The 27,918-nt window shown below is 34.1% G+C and overlaps 1 long non-coding RNA gene across 1 annotated transcript; it reads left to right on the forward strand.

Moving 5' to 3' along the window:
- Window positions 1–516: 516 nt before the first annotated feature.
- On the forward strand, window positions 517–27,918 carry LOC143646143 (uncharacterized). The gene is made up of 3 exons (XR_013157333.1): window positions 517–610; window positions 1,925–1,973; window positions 27,832–27,918. It is a non-coding gene; the product is annotated as an uncharacterized LOC143646143 (long non-coding RNA).

Below are 27,918 nucleotides of genomic sequence, written 5' to 3' on the forward strand. Positions count from 1 at the left end.
ATGATATATTGGCCAAAAATAAATTGATTAACACTCTGTATTTTATGAACTGAAGCTAATTTTTTAATTGAATGGATTAGTTTGAATCTGTTAGAGTTCTGGGAGGATATGTTGAATTGTTTTCATGTCTTTCTATTTCTATTATAATAAATTTTCTGCAAATGAATGGCTTTATAACAGAGTTCATTTCAATTTACAGGCAGCATGGGTATGCTAGTTGCTCAAAATATATGTTAGAACTAATAAAAATGACAATGAATAAATTATTACACATTTTATGGTGCACATTTTGCCAGTTACAGTAATATGAAACTAGTTTGGGGACTTCCAAATTATTCAAAATTTTATCTAGAAAGTTTACTGTGACTATACTTATTATGAAAGTTTGACATTTCCTCCCCCTATCTCTCATGACTGGAGCTCAGGGAGGAAATAATGAATTTCACTTAGTCACCTACATTGCTATTATGCAGCTTATAATGGTGCTCACAGATGGATCTGCCTTGAATTTTGCAGCAGCAACACATTATAGTTGGCCCATGTGAATAAAAATTTAGCTTTTGTTAAATTTTCTGGAGCAATATTCCTGATAAGTTTGAATATATTCAATGTGAGTATTCTCTTGTTTGAAGAAGTTTTAATATGAATAAGACTTGACTTGAAACATATGACCAATTTTGAAGAAACAGTGTAGATATGTTTGATCTATTACCTGCTTATAAGGAAATAGTTACACCTGAAATCTTTTATGATACTAGATATTTCATAGTCTACTTTGGCCAAGCTTCCTGGCCATTCCAACTTTATGCATTTTTATCTACTATAATTTAGGGGAGAGGCCACACTTCAGCAGCAAAAACTTAAAAGATCACTACCTGTAGAATCTCATATAATGCAGAAGATTATTTTCCTTTTATGCAAGAGTCCAAAGCTGGGTAACTCTTCTAGAAAGGGTAAATAGTTATGCTCCACATGATGTTTCAGAAAATTGGCTCCTTCTATCTGGCTGTTCTTCGGTTTCCTAGAGTATTACTCCATTTACACATTTTAGCTTGTGGCAGAAGAAAGAGGGAAATGGGAGGTAAGCAATTTCTTTTGTAAAAAGTGGAGAATGGGTTCTGGGCCAAAATCATCAGCCTTCTCTCTTGGCCCTTTTGAGGAATAGCAGGTTGATTTTACTAGGCTGAGTTATAATTTTTTTTATTATCTAATCATTTTATTCAAATATATAGTCTTCAGGTGTTTTAAACTGGAATGGATACATGCATAATTGCCATAAAATTTTACCAGGATCGATTATAGCATTTAAAGTGGATCTTATATGAAAGCTATAGTAAACATTTTCAAGATTTTCTGCCTGGAAAGTTATGGGATTAATATTTCCAACTAATTTGACCATTTTAAAATACTTGTATCCTGTATACATTTACAGACACTGGTAATAAACTTAAAAATGTGGTATTTTGATTCCTGCCACCATATTTCTGTAGCATTACTCATAAATGCAAGTCAAACATAATCATTGTGAACTCACAAATGTAGTTGTAGATTCAGTGCATTTAAGCTCTCACTATAAAAATGTGGCTTAAAAATAAATATTATATTAAATAATATAATATAATTATTATATTATAATATATTATATATTTATACATAAATTATTATAACATTAATAATTAAATAATTATTTATAATATAAATAATATAAACATTATAATATAAATATATAATATAAAATTGTTATATAAAATTAAAATATAAAATATAATATTAAACATAAATATTATATTAAACAAGACACCAAAACAAGGATGACATTAATTGCAAAGTTTGAAAGATTTTTTTTAATAATAAAACAGAAACATATTGAAATGGTGTTTATGTGTATTAAATGGATGTTTATTCTCTTCTTTACTGGCACCAGGGATCTACTCTGTCCTGAGCCAATGAGGAGAGAGGAAGGACCAGTCAAGGTGCCGTAAGACCCTACCACTATTTTATTTTTTGAGCGAATTATATGTATTTTGAGGGAACCAAGATATCTTTCTTTTCTAACTACATACAAACCGCTGATATTGCTTTTTAGAAACCTTATTCTATTGACATATACAAAATGAAAATTTTCCCATTTTAACCATTTTCATTTCTATAATTTAGTGGTGTTGATTATATTAACCATGTTGCTATCATTAACAGCACCCATTACTAAAACTTTCCCATCACAACCCCAAACAGAAATTCTGCACCAGTTAGGCGTAAGCTTCCCAATCCACCATCACATCAACCCCAGGTAACATGCGTTCTACATTAGGACTCTATGCATTTACAATTCTAATAATTGTATATCAATGAAATCATATAATATTTGTCTTTTTGTGCTAGATTATTTCACTCAATATTATGTTTTCAAGGCTAATCCATATGGTCACAAGTATCAGAACTTCATTCCTTTTCATGGCTGAATAATATTCCATTGTGTGTATATGTGTGTGTGTGTATAATATGTACATTATATATATATCATATATTACACACGCACACATATATATATATATATACACCACTTATTGTTTATCCATTTATTTGTTGATGGATATTTGCATTGTTTCCACTTTTGGGAAATTGTGAATAATACTGCTATGAACATTAATGCGAAAATATCTGCTTGAGTCCCTACTTTCAATTCTTTTGGGTATTTTTGTTGTTGTTGCTAATTCTTTGGATGTAAAGTCTAAGAAGCCATTGAGTAACACAAGGTCTTGAAGTTGCTTCCCCAGATTTTCTTTTAGGGTTTATATAGCCCTGGTTCTTAAATTTAAGTCTTCCATACGTTTTGGGTTAACTTTGTATATGGTGTGAAGTAGGGTTCCACCTTCATTCTTTTACATATGGATATCTATTTTTCCCACTGCTGTTTGTTAAGGAGACTATTCTATCCCAGTTAAGTGCCTTTTTCAAGGCAGTTTGCTTTAATATAAATTTGATGATTTTGATTCCTGCCACCATATTCTTCATATTATTTAATCAGTAAGGAAGGTTTTTGAAATTTTAACTGAAATTGTATTTATCTGTAAACTGCTTTGGGTAGAATTGACATCTTAATATTTAATCTTCCAACTCATGAGTATGAAGTTTTCTTCCATTTATTTAGTTCTTTTTAAGTATCTTTTCATAATGTTTTGTAGTTATCATATATAAGTCCTTTATTTACATCCTTGTTTAAATTTATTTTTGGTTACTTGATTTTCCTAGTTGCTGTTGTAAATGGAGTTTTAAAATTGAATTCCTTTTCAGACTGTTCATTTCTAGTGCACAAAAACACTACTGATATCTTTGTTTTGACCTTGCATGCTGCTGTCTTCGCTGATTTCATTTTTTAGCCCTAATAGATTTGTCGTAGATATTTTCCATATTTTCTATATGTTGGATCATGCCATTTATGAATAAGGTAAGTTTTACTTTCCCTTTCCAACTTGAATGCATTTTATTTCTTTTTCTTTCATATTTGCTAGGAATAGAGGGAAACTTCTTCAACATGATAAAGAGTATATATGAAGAACTCACAGCTAACACGATATTTAATGGTAAAGGTCTGAAAACGTTCCCTTTCAGATCAGGAACAAGACAAGAATGTCTTCTGTCATCATTGTTATATAACATTTAGAGTTATAAATGTTCCTTTCATCTTTGTCTTTGCTATGTCCCATAAACTTTGGTTTATTATATTTTCATGTTCACTTAAGATATTTCTAATTTCCCTTGTGATGTGTTATTTGATCCATTGATTGTTCTAAAGTGTGTTGCTTAATTTCCACATATTTGTGAATTTTCCCTTCCCTCTGTCATTAATTTCTGCCTTCATTTCATTGTATTTGGAGAAAATGTTGTATTACTGTTGAATAATTTTTGCCTTATTTTGAATTTATTAAGACTCATTTATGATCCAACATATGGTCTATCCTGGGAATTATTTATGTGCACTAGAGAACAATGTGTATTCTGCTGCACTTGTAAGTTATATATATATATAGTTGATTGATAGTATTATTCATGTCTTCTATTTCTTTATTGTGCTTCAGTATAGATGTCTATTCAATATTGAAAGTGGTGTATTGAAGTCTTCTACTATTAATGTAAAACTGTCTATTTTTCCCTTATAACCTATCAAATATTTGCTTCATATATTTTGATATTCTGCCATTAGGCACACATATATTTATAATTGTTTTACCTTTTTGTTGACTTGACCTCTTTATCTACATGTAATGCCTGGCTTTGTCTCTTATAACAATATTTGACTTAAAGTCTCTATTATCTGATATTAAGATAGCTACCCGACTCTCTTTTGGTTACTACTTGCATAATATATTTCTTTCTGTTCTTACGCTTTCAACCTACTTATTATGTCTTTGAATTTAAGGTGTTTTCTAGTAAGCAACATATAGTTGGGTCATGCTTTTTTATCTATTCTACCAATCTCTGCTTTTTATTAGAAAGTTTAATACATTTGCATTTGAATAACTACTGGTAATACAGGACTTTATTCTAACATTTTGCTATTAAGTCTTTGTAAGACATATCTTTTTTTTCTTCAATTAATCCATCATTCCCTATTTCATTTTTCTCAGTGTGTTTTAACATTTTGAGTCACTTTTTATTTCTTTCTCATATTTTTCATTATCTTTTTTCATATTTTCACATTTTCTTTGTGGCTACAAGAAGGCTAAAAGCTAACATCTTAAATGTATAACCATAAGTTTTTATTTGATACCAAGTTAACTTTAATAGCATACATAGATCCATTCCTTTTCTCTTCTGCCCCCTAATCTTTTTGTTGTACTTGTTTCAAATTGAATCTTTTTACATTGTTTCCCCCAGAACATAGATTTATCGTTACTTTTTATGCATTTTCATTTTTGAGAAATAAATATAAAAATATGTATGGAATTACATAGCAAAAGTACAATACAATAGCATTGGTACTTACAGTTACCCATATGATTAATACTACCAGAGGTTCTTATTTCTTTCTGTTCCATCAGTCCCCTGTCTAGTGTCCTTTCCCTTTAACCTTAAGAAATCCTTAGCATTGCCTGTAGGGCAGGTCTGGTGGTGATAAAATCCCTCCACTTTTGCTTTTCTGTGAATGTGTTAATCTCTCCCTCATCTTTGAAAGACAGACTTGTGGGACAATATTCTTAGTTGTTAATTGTTTTCTTATAGTACTTTATTTCATCCCACTGCCTTTCTGTCACCATGGTTTATTATAGGACTCCTGCATGCATTGTCTTTTCTCATAGTTTTCAGAATTCTTTCCTTGTCCTTTGCACTTGACAGCTTGACTGTTATGTTTCTGAACATACTTTTTTTTGAAATTACCTTATTTGAGGTTCATTGGGATTCTTGAAGGTGCATATTCATTTTACACTATGTTGGGAAGAACTCTGCCATTATTTGTTTGAATATCCCTTCTGTCCTTTTCTCATTTTCTTCTGGTTCTGGGACTTCCACTATGCATATATGTGTACATAGGTTTCAGGCTATTTTCACTTCTTTACAATTATGTTTTTTCCTGCTTCTCAACTTTCAATTGTCTTGCCTTCAAGTTCATCAATTCTTCCTTTTGCCCTGCAGTCTGCCTTTGAAAGCCTCTAGGAAATTAGTTAGTGTGGTCTTCAATTCTAGTTTTTCTTTCTGGTTCCCCCTTAAAGCATTTATATATTTACCGAGACTCTGATATCGTTCTTTCATTGTATTGTTGGTATTCTTTAGCTATTTCTATGGATTTTCATTTATCTCCTTAAGCATATTGAGGTTTATCCTCTTAAAGTCTTTTTTTCCAGTATGTGCACATACTGGTCTTCTTTGTTGATGCTTTATGGATTTTTTATCCTGTCTCTTTGGATGGGATATCATTTCCTGCTTCTTTGTATTGTAATCTTTTGTTACTCTTCATATATTTTAACATCTTAGAGTATTAACTCTGGAATTTAATCCTGAGCATTCTCCTCCTTGAGTTTGTATGCAGCTCATGTTATGGTTGAGATTACTTTGAGTGCCTGAAGCTAGCCAAACCAAAACAACCAATGCAAAAAAATAAAAATAAACAAACCTGAGAAACCTTTTATAGTCTTTGAAAATTTCATTGGCTGGTGCTCTCTTTCAGAGTTGAGCACTCCTATTAAGAAGATCAGCCCAGGGCAAATGTGAAGTGCCATGTCCTTCCTATATTTTTGAGCCTGTATCTTGTCCTGAGCTTGTGCTTGCTAGTAACCTTAGGAATCCTTTGTTTATAGGAATTTGAATTCCCACTCTACTCACAGTGAAATATACTTTTTCCTTCTCCTGGCTTTTCTGTTGTATAACTTAAAACAGGCAAATTTTTACAGCAGTCTATTTTGACTTAAATGTTTGGAACACTGCTTTAGCAGTCCCAAGCTGCTACTGTTTGGAGGGCAATCAGAAGAGTTACCTAGGTCAGTCTTTTAGGCTCCTCACCCCCATTGATTGGCACCAACACAAAGGCACAACAATATGCCTATAAGAGTTATTCTGCTCTTGCTGGAACAGGGCCAGGGACCCATAAATGAACGCTACTCTCCACCAATCTGGGGAAAGGATGGCGGGGCGCGGGGGGCAGGATGGGTGTTGTAAGTTTCTACAGGCTTTGGAAGCTGTGTTTCTTGATTCAGTACTTTCCCACTTACTACAACACTTTGTTTTCCATAATTTTCAGAAAGGGTACTATCTTTAAGACTTATCTACTGCTTTTACAGGAGGGGGTTGGTACAGTGGCTGCCTTTAGAGCCAGTTCCCAGTGATCTGAAGTAGCCGATGAAAAGCACTATTCAGCAATCAGATCACAGCACCTTTCGATTTGGGAAAACTAGGTCTTTACGTTCCACACCTGCACCAGGAGCTGTATCAGGAGCTGGATCTCTAGACCCCACTGCTCATTACCACAAGGCTAGGGGATGGTAGCTGCTGCATGGAGGTTGAAATCAATGAGTATTTACCTCAATTTCCCTGCTTCTTCCTCCAGCTCTAACTTGAATGTTGCACAAATTTCTTCTAGGCTCCAGTTTCAAAATAGTTGATTCAGACAGTTCCTGCCAGTTGAACAGTTGTTTTGGTGGAGGGACTGATTCCTGGTGCTCCTACTTTGCCATCTTCCCACATTACCTTCTCTAACACTCCTTACCACTTTGAAGCAGCCTTTTTCTAGATTCAGCATTTATCCTGTTCCTGCTGTCCTTTTACTGTTTCCTAGAGCTTTGAGAGCAATATTTCTGTTGATTCTTGCTGTTTGTTTAAAGCTTCTGTCGTGGGGGATGAGACCCCTGAAATGTCTCATCAGCCATCCTGATGGAAGGGCAGTGCATCCTCTCCTTTTTAAATTGAGTAATTTCTCAGTGGGTGACTGATGGTTTTCATTCCCTCTTATGTGCTGTGCCATATTTTGAAAAACTTAAATGGATAAATGTGAGAGCAGTAGTGGTATTTTGCCATAAGTAATTTTGCCTGTAAACCTTCAATTTGGACATTTTCCCAATTATAATCATGGAGATATTTTTTAAACCATAATTAAGATTTACCTATCAATAGATTCTTAATCATGTGAATTGGGATCACCTACAGCTCTAATATTTATGGATATATCACTGCTACAACTCTTTATAATGCTGTTTGCTTTAATAAGCATCAAAAGTATAAAAATGTTTTAAAATCATAGTTTTACTCAAATTCAAATTTTGTTTTTCAATTGCTTCATTGGTCGTTCAATAAACATCCCAACATGCTTCAATGAGAATAGATTTTTAAAGGAATGAGAAAACTTGACATCAAATTCTAGCTCAGTAACTATTTTTGTTCTGTTACTATTGAGCAAGACATCGAGACTCCCTGAATCTCAGTTACCTCATTTTAGTCAGAGTGGCTAGATTAGATCATTGCTAACAGACTCCTAAATCCATCCTAAGGCTGTATATTTCTGTCCCTTTTTGAGCCATAAGTCATCTTGTTAAATTTGGAAGATAAAAAGATGATTTAGCTACAGCCTTGCCCCATGAGGAGTTATCTTTATGAAGAGATCACTTGCACTCAAATAGAATAATTAATTCATAAAATAAGTTCCGCAAGAGAAATATAACTATGTGCTAAAATAATTCAAAGAGCACTACCATTAAACTGCCATTAAAGTGATATGCTGTAAAAATCCTATCAATGTATATATGATGTCATCTTAGTTTGTTTCATCCAACGTAAATTCTTTCATATGGAGACAAATATTACCCATTTTTATAACTTTATCCCATGTATCCAGTTGCTACTCTACCTGCCACTTGTTTCTGAGAGAATTTTTCTTGCATCTTAATAATCCCAAATGGACAAAAGACAAAAACATTTTCCCTTAGGAAAATAAAGTCCTAACTTCTTATACTGGTACTCACAACATGCCATATGTTGATCCTATACCTTTCCAATATAATTTCTTATTAGTTTTCTACACATCTGTCTCCTGTAAACAGAGAAATCTATTATTCAGCTGCAAGAATATACATTACTCCCTGAAAACTTGCTTTTAGTGGGTACTTACCTAGTAAAGTATTTTCCTTTTATTTTTTAAGATTATTAGGGGTTAAAATTGAAACTATCAAGAAGTACTCACTCCCAATCATCAACTACTATGAACCACACCTCTTACTTTTCTTATTCTTGAGATATAATTTAGAGATAGTGGTGGATTCTTGTTTGTGTGCTCAAATGGCCTATTTCTGAGATGCAGGGGTTTCAAAGAGAGAAAAAGTTTATTACTAAGCATGTAGCAGGAGATCAGATGGCCTACTGGCCCAAAAATCTGCCTGCCACATGGCAGTAAGTTTGATAGTTTTGTAGCATTAAAAGACAGGAAAGTTTTAGTGTAAAGAGCGCAGTGACTCCAGGTGATATAATTAGAAGTGATTTAATTACTGAGCATGCACAGATTGATTACATGCTTAGTCACAGACATATGTAAGAAAATGGTGGGCTTAATATGATGATGCGCATGATATTTAGTATTACAATGAAATATAGGTGACATAGATTCAAGTCGAAGCTATTGTGTATGTCAGGTGGGCCCATTTTGGTTGGATCTATTTTCAATTATCAAGATAACTTTGGACTTGGGGTGGGCTGACTTAAGCCCCCTCATTAATAAGCATTAGGGGCTGGCTGTCTTTAGTGATCACAAACTCTAAAGTTGAAAAACTGGATAGATGAGTAGAAGTGAAGTTAGTCACAAGGTTTTTACAATCACAGGGCATAGGATAAAGGCTATACAATCATTATCAGAGATCAAGGCAGCTGGATTACAATTCAAAGATTTCAGGTATGTCCCTTTGTCTACTCTAATATCCCAGAATGTAAAAAAGGAGCACCTACACAATAATTCGGTAATCAAAATCATCACTTAAATCTGAGTTTCTCAGTTACAATATTAGGAAGGAAAAGTAAAAACATAAAGGTGATTTTTGCCAAGTCAGCCAAGTAAGACTATTGTGGTTGGTGTCCTTTGAGTTTCCAGAAGACCTTTTTTTCAGATCCAGACTTGCTCTTCTCCACCCTTCCTGGGATGAACAACTCTCTACATGTTAAAATACTCTGTCTTCCAGAGCAGGAGGAACAGAAAATATAAATATGGAATACTTCAGAGAAAGGCTGCTTCAGGAAACAGAAAGACTTCAGTCATTACTGGGTTGTTTTTTTTTTTTTTGAGATTTTGAAAATTGGAAAAGTTGACTCCATGATCAAGTAGATGAGAAATCCAGTCTTAGATATAAAGGCAAAATTTTAGGCTCAAGTGAAAAGCATGCCCACTATAGAATAAAACAGTAAAAACTTTAAAATTCAGCTAAAGATCTAAACAAATAAGCCTCATTGTTAATAACAATGTGCAAAATAAGGAAAATAGACTAACAAACAGGGAAGGGAGACCATTTCTAATTCTAAAAACTGGTTTTGGTTTGTTCTCAGCATCAGAATAAATAATTGAAAATCAGTTTTTGAGAAATACTAAATTTCCCCTGGTCATCTTGAGAACTACCCTTCCTTCAATCCGCATAAATTATAAGTGACCCAGTAAAGGAAAACTGGGGGTGAAGGTCTGTATCTTTTAGAAGATATTTTATAACTGATACCAGAGTTCATATTTTTTTAAATGTAGGTTTAACTTTTCTGTATTCTCATTTTGTGCCTAGATAGGGCTTCTGGATTCTCATTTAGTACTTAATTGCTGAAATCAGCATTAAATCTTGACTAAGGTGCTTGGGGTATCACAGTCCAAACTTGAGACATTTTCTGAGTCAAGTTTGAGCCAAGGATTACCAACAACCTTCTATATATTTACGTAGGAACACATTATGGTTGTTTTATGAGGAAGACTCATAGACTGGAATAAAAGAAGACAACAGTAAAGGACAACAAAACTCTTTAAGAAGGAAACAAAAAAAATTGCCATAAAAATCATATCATGTTGAAAAAACAAGACAATATAGCTGGGTAAAAATATGTGGTAAATATGGCCCCAAATTTGATGTTTAGAAGAACTCACACAAATGAAAAAGAGAAACCAAAGCCTCTCCCACCCACCCTCCAAAAAGACAGGCATATAAATTGGAAATTACAAAAGAAAGAGCACAAAATAATAAAACATATTTAATGTAGTGGTAGTAGAAAATGAAAATCAAAAGGATAATGAGAATTTTCTTTAGTCACAAACCATTAAAGAGGATGGATATTATTTTACTCAATATTTATAAAGAGGAGAATTGCTTTTTAGTGCCAATGGTAGTATAAATTTATTTCAACATGCATTGTAAGATTTAACTTCCTTTTTGTGTATATGCAAACACATATTTGCATAATAAAAACAACAAACTATATCATGATGTTAATTGCAATTTTGTTTGAATGGAAAAAATATTTCAAGTTATATTGTAGCATTCATGTAGTCACAAATGAATATATGAATATTTTTTTCCTTCTTTAAAATTTTTGTGAATATGTAGCATTTATGCTCTGTATATAGATTAAGCAAAAGAAGGTGACCATGTATATTAAAAATAGATGCAGTATGCTCATTCATTTAGTTGCAGTTTAAATAAGTTTTTGATTCTGCATGTGTCAAGAATAGGCATGTATCGGATTGCAGCACTGAGAAACACCCTTTACATGTCACAAACTCACCTTTTTAGGAAGACCACTGGAATTAATTAAAGACGTTAGTGTTCTTTCTTAGATAAGAAAACAGGTATTTTTGAAGATGCAGGCTGCATTTCTAAAAACTCATAGCACAAAGATGTGACATTTGGTTTAGAGAAGGAGAGAGAAAAATATGTGGGATTCAATCAAGTTTGCATATGCTGCTGTCTAGAGAGTCTGGATGCCCAAATGCCAAATATAGATTAGAAGATATAAATGGAATTTTCCTTTTCTCTGACAATGATGTACTAGTGTCTAATACTTGATATTCAGAGGAAAAATGTATACAGATATTCTGGAACTATTAGAGTGAAAGATTAAAATCATTTTATTTTGGGAATATTTATTATGACATTGTGCTGAATGAATTTCCAAGTGTCCAGGGATTAGGTTTATCCAGAACAATCTAAAGGGCGTCCTGCTTGTTGCTATTGACATGCTATGCAAACAAGACGTTAATTTTTCTAAGTGTGGGAAATAATAGATTAACCAAAAAAATTGTTTTTTAAACTGCAAGATGTCTCAAATGCCTTTAATAAATGATACCTACACTATTGGATGTTTGCTCTGGGTACTATGACAAGATCTGCACAGGATCATTACAACAATACTATAAGGTAGATATTATTATTATCCTTCACCTGTAGATGAAGATGCTGAGAGTTCAAACGGCTAAGCAATTTGCCTTAGCTTCAATGGTCAGTAGGTATAGGGAGATGTTTGGACCAAAGCAGGTCAAAGCAAAGTGAACTCAAAATTACTTGGTGGTATCTCACCTCTCCTCACCAGCTAATGCCACCGACAGTCTTCAGTGAAAGAATATAGTATTTTGTGTTTCCTAAATTGGTTGGATCTCACATCTTGTGTTCTTTCCAAAGAAGCTCAGATTCCTTCTGTTACACAATCTATTTTGTTAAAATTCAAGTTTTCTTGCCTTACCTATAACTTATAGCTACATGATTGCACTTTCTTCCTTTGTTTTTAATAGCTTCTTCTTTTTTTAATTAGAAAGGAAAGTGACATAGAAGGAAAATATGAATGTAAGCTATGGGGAAGTTAAATATAGCAAAAATGCTTATATTGTGTTGAGTAGAGGTTTAGAATACCAATGTTGAGTTGCTTAAATCAAAATGAGCTCTTATGTATTGCTGATAAATTAATTTCAATAGATATTAAAACCATTATTTGAAAAATATTATTTTAATAGGTTACTGTATTTGTGCTTACCTAAGAAACTGGGTCCTGCAATTCATTGAAAAGTGTAATTTTAAAAATTTAAATGAACATAAATAAAGTGAAGATGCTTCCCTGCTGCTTTTTTTCTGATAATCACAAAGTAGCAAGAGGACCACAAAGGGCTTTGTGTAAACCTCAACATGGGGTATGAATAAAATGAAGAAAATGTATTTCTTGACCTATTTAAAACTTCTTTTTCAACTTTTTTCTTTATTCCTATGGCTTCTTCAATCAAGGAGATGGCAAAACTCAGCAGGAGTAGAAGGACAGTGAAATTTAATAATTTCATAGAAACTAGAGTTGTTTCTCCCTTGGGTTTGAGAATAAGTCCATTCATAGGAAAGGATAAAATTTAAAAAAACTACTAAATTATTTCTTTTGCCCTATGGTAGTGGTGTATTAGAGGGTATCTGCTCTCCATGTACATTTATTTACCTGCAGATTGAATTATAAATGGTGAATTATTTGCTAATTTGGCATTGTTATGTAACCCAGAAAAGCCATGTTCTTGTAATCTAGTCTTAAGGGGGCAAACTTATTATTGGTGGGATCCTTTGATTAGGCTGTTCCCATGGAGATGTGATCCACCCAAGTGTGGGCAGGAACTCTTGAGTAGATTATTTCATGGAGATATGACCCTCCCATTCAAGGTGTACCTGAATTAGTTTACTGGAGGCCTTAAAAGAGCTCATGGAAAGAGAGAGGTCAGAGCCAACACAGAGAGCAAAGAGATGAAACATTCGCAGATACAGAAAGAAATTGCCCCAGGGGAAGCCAGAAGAACTCACAGGAGCTGAGAGAGCTGTTTGAAACCGGAAGCCAGGAGAGAAGATCAGCAGACATCACCATGTGCCGTTCCATGTGACAGAGAAGCCCAGGATGCCAGCTGCCTATTTTCTGAGATGGTATCTTCTTGTTGGTGCCTTAATTTGGACATTTTTATGCCCTTAGAACTGTAAACTTGTAACTTAATAAATCCCCTTTATAAAAGCAATCTATTTCTGGTATATAGCATTCCAGAAACCTTAGCAAACCAAAACAAATTGTTGCAACTTGGTGAAAGTCTGTTCAATCTTCAGAAAGCCATTCCCTTTTGCCTGAATCTTTTAAGGCAGAGAACAAGATAAAAAAGTCTACTCTGCAGGACCCTTACTTTATAATAAACAGTTGACTTTAATCTGATGGCATTTCCTTGAGTTGGGAGTGGTCATATTAAAATTTACCTAAATCCATGATCTAGTTAGGGAAATTAGTCCCAGAGTAACGAGTGAGCAAAGTGTTATTCCTCCTCAACATGACCTACAGACATAATTTCTACTAAGGTTTCGTGAGCCCACATCTCAGTGTTTCCTCATGTTCTGGTCAATACCTGTGATAATTTCCAAAGAGGCCAGCCTTGGAAAACTAGTGAACCAGAGAAAAGTTTAGAAACAAAGGTCTTAAGAGCAGAAACTCATACTGCCAGAAGAATATTCTTAGGATTCAAGTTCTGATGTAGTCGGAAGTGGAAGAATGGGAAACTGCTAGAGGTAAAGGGAGGTAGGATAGCCTATAAGTCAAATTAACCCTCATTTACAGGTACCAAGCTGGTAATGCAAGACTTTACCTGCTTTAATATTGTGATGAGCATGTGTGATTTGTATATGACGCTCAGCCTAACTCCTTGGAGTCTAGACCAGGGTTTATTATATGCATAAGTGCCGAGCAAGCCACCTCAGAATCATCTGGGTTGCCTTTTAAAACGGCAAAATTTTTTTTTTTTTTTTTTTTTTTAAAGGAAAGACAGAGAGAAGGAAGGAAGGATAGAAGGAAGGAAGAGAGGAAGAAAGGGAAACATCTTTTAAACATTTTTCTTGTTTTTATTGTATTTTGTTTCTCCGTTTTCGTTACATGGGCTGGGGCCGGGAATCGAACCGAGGTCCTCCGGCATAGCAGGCAAGCACTTTGCCCGCTGAGCCACCGCGGCCCGCCAAAAACGGCAAAATTTTGATTCATCAGATTTAGGGTGCAAGTCAAGAACTAAAAAAGGTTCAAGAACACCTATTTTGAACCATACGTATCAGGCCACACAGGACTGAAATAAATGAGAAATGACAAAACAAGACAGGTGGAATCATTAAATTGGTAGGTTGACTTAATTGTAAATGAAAGAAAAGTGGATCAATGAGGTGGTTGATAATTGCCTCTAATACTAATTCTTCCCTCCTTTCAATTTAATAAAATTTTTGGCTAAGCACATAAGTGACAGAAGTAAAAATTACATTTCTCAGTCTTCCTTACAGCTAGTTTTGGCCATGTGATTGAATTACGGTCAGTGGGATGCCAAAGGAAATTTCCTATGGCTATCCAGGGAAATTTCTGCACCACTCCTGCACACCTATCTCCTCTCCAGCAGTTTGGACTGCAGAAGCTATAGTATTAGACCACAAGGGCAGGGGTCAGCTTTCGGAGTGGTTAAGTGGGGGGCAGGAAGTACCCAGAATTCCTGAGGACTATGTAGAAGGACTAGGCAAATTGTATCTATATTACAAATGCCCAGCTCCTAAAATGGATAAATATGTTATGAACAAAATTTAAGTGAGGTCTTAAGAGTTTCAGTAAAAACTTATGTGAGCCAACCATTTTCTTCTTGTGAAGGAAAATTAAAATACAGTAACGACATCACTTACCTAATATGTAAGCTACTGTGGAGATTAGATTCCTCTTTCTATATTCAGTTTTATAAACATTTGACTGAATTTGTACAATATTGCAGTCATTTTAGGCTTCCTCCTTGCTTTACTGACCTAGACATAGAAATATGCACATTTAAGTAACCTGTTTCTCTTGAGCAAAAATTTGAAATCACCTCTTAGTCATGACCATTTTTCTAACCTGTAGATAAGACCCACCCATCATGTCTTCATATTTAACGATTTTTCTATACTGGTAGTTGGTCCCTTAAAAGATAATTCCAGGAAAGACCAAAGACAATCTACTTATTTATGAAGTTAGTTTTGTAACAGTACTTTGAGGCTAGGCTATAACTTTTCTAAAATATCTGGGATTTATTAAACCAGAAATTCATACTCAAAGGTAGTTAGTTTTTGCCCTACACATCTTTTGATTGGCAAGATATATATTATTTAACCATTTGAAAATGTTTGGATTTATAATAAAAGATAACTTAAACATAGAAACACCTCCAGGATTAAAGCAGGCCTGTGTTGCTATGCCCTTGCAGAAAAGCAGGTGCATTTTACTGGGTCTTAAAATAAAGATTACGGTTTATCTCTTATGAATGTCTATGACAATATTATAAACATAAAATACAATAATTAAAATTGCAATGATTTGCTGGATGCTTCTCTGGATATTAATATTTCCTTAAATAGCATAAACCTTTTTAAACTATTTACATTTTCAGAGCTCATTTAGCTGTATGAGAAATCGACCTATTAAGTATCATTAAGGATATAAATTACCATCACTATCAGGAGGCAAGTGTTTATGGTTTCAAAATGATATATGGCTTTTAATAAAATTGAAAACAAATAATTTTCCAAAATTAGAGAGCCCATTTCAACATTCAAAATTGTAGATATGAATCCTTGCTGTACGGTGTTTTGAGTGAGTCTTTTTCTTTCTCTCTTTTTACCTGAAGATTCCTCATACTTATTGTAAACTAAGTATGTGCTTATCTATTTAGTTATTTTTTTTCCTTTCTCGGAGAAAATATGGAAGTGTCAAATTGTGTCCATTTACTATTGTCATCAGGTATTGAAGCTGCACTCAATTTCCCACTGAACAGCCCCTTTCTTTACTGGCCTCTCAGAAATTTCTGTTTCCTATATTTGAGCTCCCACCTCCTCATGGTTATTCAAGAGAAACATGCTACACTGCAAGAAAAGTTATTGTTTCCTCTCCCTTTGCAGCACCTGCTAAAGCCGGTTCTGACCAACTCTAGCCGTAGGGCACGCGCAGTCAGAAGAAGCTCGGACCTTAAGTCACCTTTGCCTAATTATAATGGTAAAAATCGTACCCACCAGCATTGCATGAAATAGCATGATTTGGGACTACACATGTTCCACCTAAGTTTAGCTCTTAACTTGCATCATCCTACCTTATGCTAACCCCCTCCCCTAAACCCATCTACCTGAAACTGCATAAACATCTCAAGTCTCTTCACCTCAGGGAGACAGATCTGAGGTTTATCTCCTGTCTCCTTGATGAGTTGCTCACAATAAACTCTTTCTTTTCTCATAGTCCTGATATGACAGTATTGACCACTTTGGGCAATAACAGTATGTGCCACCAAAAACTCTGTGATAAATTTCATACAAGTCCCACAGAATTCGTGTGAAGCATCTCTGTTCAAAACCAACTGCCAGATTTCTCTTCAATTTCATTCATAGATGTGCCCATTTTAATTTTTTAAATTAAAAATTTTAACTAATTTTTCACCTTAGCATGGTCAATTAATTCTACCCTGAGAGGTTGTAAAGGGAGCCTTACCAGAAGCAGATTCCAAGTTGCAGATAAAGCCCTATCTGTTTATCTGCCAAACATATATAAAAAAGTGGTGATTCTGGATATGTTTGGACATTTGACAAGCAAAAACCCATCACCTAAATCCACTGCGATACTATGCTATTTCATGTAATTTTATATATTAAATACTTAACACCTGAGCAATTCTTTGACTGATTTTTATCATATATTCTTGCCCTATAATGTCTGCTTCGCTGTTTTTATTTTAAGAGCTAAACTTATAACTAGATAGGAAAAGAACGTCATCCTTGATTTATTAGGCAAGTACCTAACAAAACAGATAGGTCCTCTACGTATGGTTGCTCACTGCAAAAGTGTACCAGAGCAGGGAGGTTGGAAAGGGCTGAAATTAATCCTGGACTATTCTTCAAGCCTTTTGCCCTTGTTAAAGTTACATCCTCTAAGGGAAGTAGCCCTTTTTTTCTTATTGCCTACATGTGCATTTGGAGATACTGTAGCAAATGGGTTTGGGAAATTCCTATTAGTCGTAGAAAAATGTGATCCTAAAATACCCTAAGGCTGTGCCACTAGCTTATATTAAAAGTACACAGTTTTGAGGAACATAACCTTGACTTTATTAAATTAAAGGTGTATCATTTGTAGAATAAAAATTTCATCACCGTATTTTAAGCTCCATTCCTTAGTGGGATTTTCATAGGACTTTGACAAATAAAACTAGGAATAACTCTCAGTAAATCAAATATGTTAAAATGATGAATAGCATGAAATATCTATGAACTGCTAATAAGAAATTATAGCAATGTTGTAAAAAGTTGCACATAAAACTGCCATTTTGTAATTCAAAACAGTCAAATATTAATTTCTTATGATGCAATCTATTAGAAGTTTTGCTAATGAGACTCTTCCCATCAAGCCATTTCCCTGATCTGGCATCATGTCCCTCACCAAATAAGGCGTCCTTCTAAACTCACTTACTTTAAGGATTCTTTATTGATTTGTAATTTATTCTGGTTCTCATTTGTTAGTAAATTTATCCCTTCTTTTATCAAGCATTGATTTTTTAAATGCCTACTCTGTACTAGGGAAATACATATGAATGGTTTATTCCTCCATCTTTATTAAAAAGAATCAAGATACCTTGTAAAGAATAACAGTTACCACCAAAGCATCTGACCTGGAACACGTGATTGTTGAATAAGGGGCTTGGTGTGTGTTTGTGATTTGAAGATCAAGTTTATGGTGAACGAATGAAGAGATAAGAGATTCAGGAGGCTAGGGCCAGAATCTTATCTTTGTTGGACAGATGAACTCACAGGTATCTTTTTGCATGAGGAGCCAGAAAGTTAAAAATGCAGCGGATTTTTCTCTACTTTTCTTGAAAAGAACGCCCAGCAGTTCCCAATCACCTCAGTTCTTGAGTCCTCACTGTGCATCAGAATCAGATGGGGAGGTTTAAAAATATCCACAGAGATCTGACATTTCTGGCTTTGGGCTCTAGCATCAGTAGTTTTTAAAGCTCCCAGGTTGTGCTAATGCATAGCCCAGGTAGAAGTGGACTGTGATAGAGCAAAAACAATGAGGGACAATGTGGCTTTCAGATTAAAGACCAGTTAAATGGTGGATATCAGCTAGGGAGATTTCCTTTTGGCAAATGAAAATTGAGATTGGACTCTTTACTGGTAGTTTTGAAAAGTGGCAAAGATCACTGGCCTTGTGATTAGAGTAGGATTTTTATGAAGTGTCCAGATAGCAAACAGGAGGAGGTGAAACCAAAGTAATTGAAACAACTAATGATGAATGCTGAGAGTAGGACAAAAAGGACTCTGTTTTTTTTACTTATTTTTATTCAAATGTATCTCAATAATACGAGTTTAAAAAAATAGTTGTTTTCATAGGAAAAGTGATTGCATTTACAATTTTAATGATTCATATTTGGTAGGCTGGCTTTGCACAGCAATGTTCATAGCAGTGTTATTCACAATTACCCAATAACCCAAGAGTCCATCAACCAATGAATGGACAAGTGAAATGTGGTATATACATGCAATGGAATATTATTCAGCAGGAAGAAGGAATGAAACCCTGAATCATGCCACAACATGGATAAACCTTGAGGACATTATGTTGAGTGAGATAAGTCAGACATAACAAGACAAATAGAGCATGATCTCATTAATATAAGGTAATTCGAGCAGGTAAACTCAGAAGATAGCATCTAGAACATAGTTATTAGGAGTTAGAATGGTGGCAGAGAATGGGGAGTGGATGCTTAATGTGTGCAGAATTGTTTAACTAAGTTGAAATTAAATTTTTAGAAATGGGAAAAGATGAAGGTCGCACATTATTGTGAGTGTGATTAACGCACAGAAATATGGGTGCGACTGTGGTTGAAAGGGGAAGTTTAAGGTTCTGTAAGGCACTTGAAGGAAAGCCAGAGGATAAAACATGGGATTCTATAACACAGTGAACCCTGTGATATACAATGACTGTGATTAATAGTATCAATATAAGAATTTTCTTTCATGAACTAGAATAAAAGTACTTCTCTATTACAAGGAGGTAATATAAGGTGGTACATGGGGGAAGTGCACCTATTCCAAACTATTTACCATAGTTAACAATAGTATTTTAATATTCGTTCAGCAACAGTAACAAATGTACCACATGAATGCTAGTGGTCAAAAATGGGTGGAGGTAGGGGAATGGGACATTCTGAATTTTTTTTTTGAATAATTAAAATGTTCTAGAATTGATTGTGGTGATGAATTCACAACTATGTAATGATTCTGTGAGTCATTGAGTGTATATTTTCTATGGCTTGTATGATGTGTGACCATATCTCAATAAAGTGGAGAAAAAGTAAGAAGAAAGATCTCACAACTGAAGAATCTAGAAAAAGAATATCAATCAAAACTCCTTAAGTAAAAAAAAAATAAAGGTGCCTGTTGACAATTCTCACATATTGCTACAAGTGAGTGCAGTGAAAAACCCAGTATTTTCTAAAGGTCCTGTTTTGGAACCTAATGATATACTATTTAAAAAACCATGCAAATATCTTGTTTTCTGTTTTTGATCTGTTGCCTTTGTTATTATTTGGCCTAGTAATATTTGTAAATTATAAAATTTGTCTTTTGCACATCTATCTTCAAAAGAAAGGACAAAATCTACTTAAAATTCATCAATATGAAAAAGAGACATTTTGAGATAATGAAAAGAGAATTTAATAAAGAATTAAAAGATCTAGGTTGAATTAATTTTTCTTGGTCTTTGTAGAGGTCTATGCTCAAGTCATGTGGCTTCCCTAGTCCTTTTGCCCCTAATTTGCGAAGAAAGGTGGCTGGATTAGGCAAACTGAAACGCTTCTCTAATATCTATTTCTAAAGTTTTTTGGCTCTGCTAGGTTGGTATTTAGAAGAGTTTGAATCAGCTCACTTGGGGCCCTCAAACCCTACACATTCCAAAGAAAGGAAGGCCCTTGACCAGCTTTGGCGAGATAATCTATAAACGCTTAGACCATCTGTCTGATAGCAGTGTCTTTGTACCCTTGGAGTTTGGGGCCATATCGAATAGTTTGCAGCAATATGATTTATGGGGAATGCCTATTTTTGGTCCTGGACTGTAGAAGTTTGACTTTTGGGAGGGCTGGAGATTGAGTAGATTAGGTCAGTCATGTGGATGCTCCATGCCTGTGTGATCAACTCCCAGTAAAGCGCTGGACAGCAGGCCCAGGTGAACTTCCAATACTTCCAGTATTCCATAGCAATACTGAATAGTGCTGTCACACGTAATGGGGGGGGGGGGGCAGAATTAAGCACCATTTATGTAATTCCACTTTGATTGGACAATTAGAAACTCATACTTGGCTCCACTGGAATCCACCCTATGTGCCTTTTCCCTTTGCAATTTGTATGTACATCCTTTCACAATAAGTCATAGCCATAAGTGTAACAGCTGTTTGAGTTCTCTGAGTCCTAGTGAATCACTGATTTTGAGAGGACACTTGGGGTCCCCTGACACAGTTGGTTTTACTGTTTTATTAGTGAATTATATTAATGGATGTTATAAAAAGTACTTTATGCATAAACACTAAATCAAAATATTGAATTATTGTATGTCATATTCAGAGAATTGTATTAGATTTCATCACTTCTCAAACTGTGCAATACTATTAACCAAAACATAATATATTACATACTTGAAATACACTGATGAAAAATCAATCTTCTATTCTAACATGCTTCCTAGGTTACAGAATTTCCATAAAATTTCACTTTTTGTATATATAAATCAAGAAGATGGAACTGCAACAAAGATGTATGGTTGTCGTAGCTTAATGAAAGGCTCAATAGGCAGAAGAAAATGATATTTTGATGTCATTTTGCATATTTTAAATTCATATTTCAAAGAGAGAAGAATGTATTTTTTTATATTATGATTTCCAATATAAGTTTAAAAAATTGTTTTTTTACTACAGACAGGTCAGTAGGTGTTTTGAGGCATATTTTTTATATTATTTATTTAACAAATTATTTGCAAATTATTCTCTTGAGAAGTATCTCTGATAGTAATAAAATTAAGCAAGGTTTCTGCTTTTAAGACATTTAGAATTCAGAGGACAAAAGGCATCAATCCAGATATTAAGATGCAAAGACACATTTGCTATGTTTTTTAAAGATGATGCAAAAAGAAAAGTGTATTAGTTTAAGGGGGAATTATCTTTCCTTCCCATTCCTTCCCAGGCCCTATTGTAGATAATATTCTTAGGTACAGTTTAGGCTTAAGATGATGGAACATTACTTAGGGCATATAGCCTATTCCCTCTCCTCTTCTCTTAGGCTGCTTCTGTTAGAAACCAACTTTTGACCTTATTGAGGTCGTAACTATGTAACGAAGAAAGCCTTGGCCTAGGAGAGGAGGCCCAATAGGTTGTAAGCACATGCTGGTACTAAGTCCAGGCCTTTTTGTCCAGGACAAAAAGTCCCTGCAGATATTTGTGTCTGACCTATTTCAATAAAAAATCTATATTAGTGTTTAGGTCAAAAGGCTGTTGAAAGACAATTTATGTATTTCTGCAAGTCTTAACTTCAAGAGTTTTTGAGTGCCTGTGTTCCAGACTACTTCTTCAAAAATGATTCTATAATGAGCAGCTTTGGAAGACAGAGATGGTGGCTCCAAAGGAGCAAAGTGTAGGTTAGGTTTTAATATTATTAGCTTACGATATTAATAATATTTTATTATTTCCCACCAACATTATTATTATCAATAATAATATTGATAATATCTCCCACCAAGACAATGGCCAATCATGGTCATAGTTCATTGCTAAAACTTCAGGTTCCCTAAGCTTGGGCTCCTTTTCTGAAATACAACCCACTCTGCTTTCTGTTATTTTACTAGGAATCACGTTCATTCAAAATACCAGTTACCTTCAGAGGGATACCTTTTGCCATGATTTTCCAAACTACCTTTACTATCTTCTACTGAAGATGACAAATTAAGCATAATGTTCATCTTCCATATTTTCCCAAAATGCATTAAAATGACAGAAAAAATTGAAGTTATTGCAACATAAAACAGAAAGAGGGAGACCAGATGGCAAAATATCTAAGGCAGCAGAGCTATCTTTATTCATAGGAGAAGGCTATAGCAGATGTTGGAGATATTCTTATAGGAAGAACCAGGGTCAGAGTGGAAGATACTGTAAGCAAGTTTGGGACATGGCACATAATCATGATATTTAATTGAAGGACAGTCTAAGGAAAGGTGGCGCCAGCTGGTCCCTCATCACCATCTGCCTCAGGCACAAAGAGTGATTGTCTATCACCAGCATTCATCCCCATCATGATAGCTTGAGAATTGTTGCAGAAAGAAATTGAACCAACTTTCTAGGAAACATAATATGGAGGCTGGCACTCCAAAGTCAGACCATCATTGATTTGACATTTATAGGGAGCACCTCCTATTAGTCTGATTCTTGTTGTACATTCAAAAGTAAGGCATGCCCATTGACTTAGCACATCCATTTGCACAGTTTATGTCCACCCTCTTTCAGGGGAGAGTACTGTAGGGAAACAAACCAATACAGGGCAATATTAATCAACTTAGATCTTTATTCTTGTAAGTGGACAGTCGGCCAAGAATAAGCAGACTTTTAAGAAAAACTAGCAGTTTAAAAGTGTCAACTAAAGGTAAACAAGAAGAGAAAAATATCGAAATGAAGTAGGTATGTCATGGATATATAATCTATTTTTTTAACTAATTAGGAAACTCAGAAGAATTCAAGATGATAAAACAAATATGGGCCAGTTGAAAAAAAAAAGATTTTGAGAACAGGAAAGAGTTATGAAATTATAAATAGGAATTCCAAGGGAAAAGTAACAAATACAATGTCTGAAATGAAAATTTAGAAAAAAATCTCTCAGAATGTTTAACAAAAAGTCAAATACAGGAAAAATGAGAATAAAGTTTATCAACATCAGAAACCCTAAATGTAACAAAAAAAATATCAAGAAGTAAGGAAAATGAATATTTTGAGCATTGAAAAGAAGACATGAGTTTTCACATTATGAGTACCAAAAAACAAAGCAAAATGAAATAAAAATACTGTCACTGAGACATAGCCTCATAAAATTTCAGAGCATAATAACCAAAGAGACAGCCAATTAAAACCATCACCTTTAATGGATCAAGATTCAGTTCATTATTAGACTATTATTAATAAATAAGCTTCCAAATTCTGAGAGAGAAAAATTTGAACATAGAATTCCCTGTCAGGCAAACTATCCATTTAATAAAAGGGCAGAAAAAAAGCATTTTCAGAAATGCCAAATCTCCACGAGAGTACATTTTAAAAGCTCAGGAAACAAAGAAAATAATCCAAAAATGTTAACCAGAAAAGGAGAAGTGTAAATCCTTGAAAGAGCAAGACATGGAATCAAAGCAAAGATGAACTAAGATGTGCAATGAAAATAAATGACACAATGGCAGCTGTGCTGCCATCCGAGAAAGCAATCAGTCCAAATTAAAGAGCTCAGTGACAGATGCCTTAGGAGCTAGGGCTTCAGTAACATTAGGGAAAAGGAAGACTTTAAAGAAGTCATGAAAAAGGCATATGCTTTATTTTTCCAACATAAAAACAAAGTCAACAACAACATATAGGAAATATAAGAAAGCCAATATTCAAATAAAATATGACATTCATTTAGTAATTCATGGACAGTAAGAAGAAAGGATACTTTTGGTTGTTGCTTATGTGGAAAAAATTGAACTCACAATTTGGAAATATGGCTTTCATCCTTTATTGAAAATCTTCATGCAGGAAGAAATGAAGAAACTAAAGCAGAAGCCTGACACCTTGACGATTTTGTCCTCAATAGATCAATATTATCTTTTCTCCTTTGTACAGGAGAACGACCTAAGATTTCCACGTTCTCTTTCAAATGTATTTGAAACACTTTCTAGGAACTTAAGTTTTACACAAGAATCGGATCCCTGTACTCACGTTTAAATAAGCTTCGAAAATTTAGTACATTTAAGAAGATTATTCAAATGTAAATCTTCATAACAAGTAGAGAAAAAGGAGGCTAAACATATATTTTAAATAATATTTCATTATAAATTTGCAAAGAAAAATCAGGCATTGTTCAGGCAAACAAGGAAGAGTTTATGACTTTAAAGATGTGTGAAAAGGTAACAGTTTTGGCTCAAGGAAGAGAATACTGAGGATATTTTTTGGTTGAATTTTAATTTTTAACTATGTGTGGCATAACAGTATTTTGATTATGGTGGGGTTGATTTTTGCACTTCATTTTGGCACTTGGAAGAATCTTGAGCATACAATTTTATTTGCATAGGTGACCATTTTTCTTCAGGGACCCATTGCAACACTCGGCGCTACTTTGTCTAGTGTTGGAACAGTTCAGTATGTTAAACGCTCATCAATGGTTTTACCTTATGGAAATTGCATAGTTAAATGTAATCACTGAAAATATAATCCTTCGAAAGTACATCCAAATTTATTTCTCCAATTTTTGTCTTCTTTCCTAGGTATCAGTCCCATATTTCCATGTTTCAGGTCGGCGTTTTGCTGTGTGCTATCATCCAAAGCTTCATAGATTAATAACTAGATTTTTTCCCCTAATAATGGCTCTCATTATTGATTGAAAAATTTCTCTTAATGGCATAAATGTTTTTGAGGTACTCTTTTTCTGAAAACATGGAGGCAATCTTAGAAACCTTTCTATACTTTGTCCACATTGCTAGACTATCAATTTTAGTTGATACTTATTTTTCATTCGGTCTCATTCCCACTGTTTTTCCTGTTCATTGCCCTGCTCTCAATTCAGACTCTTTTATCTCATATTCATAATATTTTTGTAACTTCTTAAATGAAAGTTCAAAGTAAGTTATTTTTTCCCTTTAACTCCTGCACGCTAAACCAAATAAAAATTTCAGAAATGTTGCTTATATCTCTCCTATGGGCACAATGTTTAAGCAGTCTGCTCCATTCAAATTCCTTAAACTAGCTTTCACAATTTGCCACTCTAAAAGCAGTACCAAAGGAAGCTAAATTCTCCACTTCACAATTCAAACCATACAGCAACAATTCAATGAAATAAGCAAAATGTTTGCAATATATTGTCAGTCTTGAGATGGGGTCCAAGTCATCTCTTTCCCTTTTCATATAAAACCCTAACACAATCTCTGATGTCACTGCAATCCATAGTTTCAACCACACTTCTAGGTTTATAACCAAAGAGAGTGAAGAGTCATGAACAGATACTTGTACATGAACATTTATAGCAACATTTATCGCAATATTCAAAAGCTGTTATCAGCCCTAATGTCCATCAACAAATGAATAGACAAATGAAATTTGGTATATGCATGCAGTAGAGTATTATTTGTATATAGAAAAAAAATGAAGTTATGAAAACAGGCTGCAACATAAGAGATGACCAGAAATAGTAAATTCACAGAGATAGAAAGCAGGTTAGAGGTTATGGGGAAGAGAGGGAATGGAGGAAGGGGGAAAGGAAAATTTTTTTTTAATATAAAAATAAATAAATAAACCAAATAAAAAGAAATAGCTCATTTTCCCTGTGATGACCCTTAGGAAATCTAATTAAGATCATGGTCAGGAACTACTGTCCCTTTCATATTATGAAGGGAAAGCTGATGCCCTGGGCAATGGGGTTGGGCGGAGCTGGGCACAGTTCAGGGCTCACAGAGCTGGTCAAAAAAGGAAAATTATGTTTTTTCTAGACCGCTGTATCCTTCCCTTATCCACGTATTCTATTTATAAAATTCATATTTATAAAATAGCATTTTCATAGTGTATTCGGGGATGTGTGCATGTATGCATGAAGGGAAAAGCACAGAGGTTTGTTTTATACTTGCAGTATTACTTTAAGATGTGTGAGTACACTCAATATTGAGACTATTACACCTTTTTCAATGATCATGGTAAACATTCTGTACCCAGTAATACATTAATTTTTATCTGGCACTAATTTCAATTTCTTAAAATTACATTGTCAGCCAAATGAAAAAAAAACAAGTTTGTGTATTTTTCTCCCTTTAACCCAAACATAGACTATACTTTTGTCCCTTTCCAAAGTTTCAGACATAACAGTATGTCCCATGTTGACCTTATGTTTTTTTTTTCTTTTTCAAATAGAGCTGCCTGTGTCTCTCCACTGCCTTTGTTTCTTTAGCCTAGCCTTGAATGCCCTCCATAAACTATTCTCCGTGCATGGGAACATGTAGACGATTAAAAGAAAAAGAGAAAGAGAGGCGAGAGGGAGGGGGAGAGTGAGAAAAGGAGAAAGAAAAAGAAAAAGAAATAAATTAATAAATGAATGAGTGAATGATTTAAAAGTAACTATCTTAAAGTAAGCTGGTGGAGCAAAAGGTATGTCTGGTAACTATTTTATCCTGGTTTCTCATATATACAAATTAGATACGTAATATTTGGTGAACAAATTACCAAAATTACATTTAGTGTGTTAGTGAAAAAGAACACTTTAAAAAATTATGCTGAACTATATAATAGTTAATGTAGATAGTACTGGTGCAGGAGGGGATAAAAATTATCAATGAAAGAGAATAGATAGTCCCATATATAGAATTTAATATATAATATGAATGTAGTGTGTGAAAAATGGACATCCTTAATGAATAAAGAAATAATAGGCCCTTTGATAAAGTTCTTGGGATAATTTACTATCCTTTTGAATAAAACAATTCCTACCTTTTATTAATCATTATAATATATTCACAATGGATTAAAGTAATAAAATGTTGTTAATCCTGTAATTGTAGTAGATGAGAATATAGGAAAATATCTTTAACTCTAGTTACTGAAGTGTCTTTCTAAGAAAAATTTCAAAATCCAGAAGACATTAAGGAAAAGATAAATATGACAATCTCATGATTTATAAGTCTTATAAAGCAAAAGCATGGTCAATTACTGAAAAGATTTTCAATTTTCCAGACTCTCATGGATTTTATTCATAATTTTAAATAGTATATAAAAAGAAAGGCAGGCAAGCAAAGGAAAAAATAGAATGAGTCAAAGGCAATGAATAGACAAGACACATCCAAAGAAATAGAATGCCAAATACACTGAAAGGTGTTCAACTTTATAATAGCCTGGGAAAATATAAATTACAACAACGACCATGACACATTTTACTCATCAAATAAGCAAATGTCCTAAAAATTATTTTATTTGTTAGAATCTAGGGAGGATGGAATACTCATGCTCTCGTTAAATAGTTGTGTTACTCTGACACTTATTTGGAACACTTTCAAGCTATTAAAACAAATGAGCCAGGACCCTGTGCATTTTTGTTTTTACAGCTGCCAACAACAGCCGTACAATGGATTCTCTTAACAACAGGAATGTACTGGCTCATGGTTTCAGAAGCTACGAGCTTCCTTCATCCC

This window comes from Tamandua tetradactyla, chromosome 9, assembly GCF_023851605.1.
Source record: "Tamandua tetradactyla isolate mTamTet1 chromosome 9, mTamTet1.pri, whole genome shotgun sequence".
Classification (NCBI taxonomy): Eukaryota; Metazoa; Chordata; class Mammalia; order Pilosa; family Myrmecophagidae; genus Tamandua; species Tamandua tetradactyla.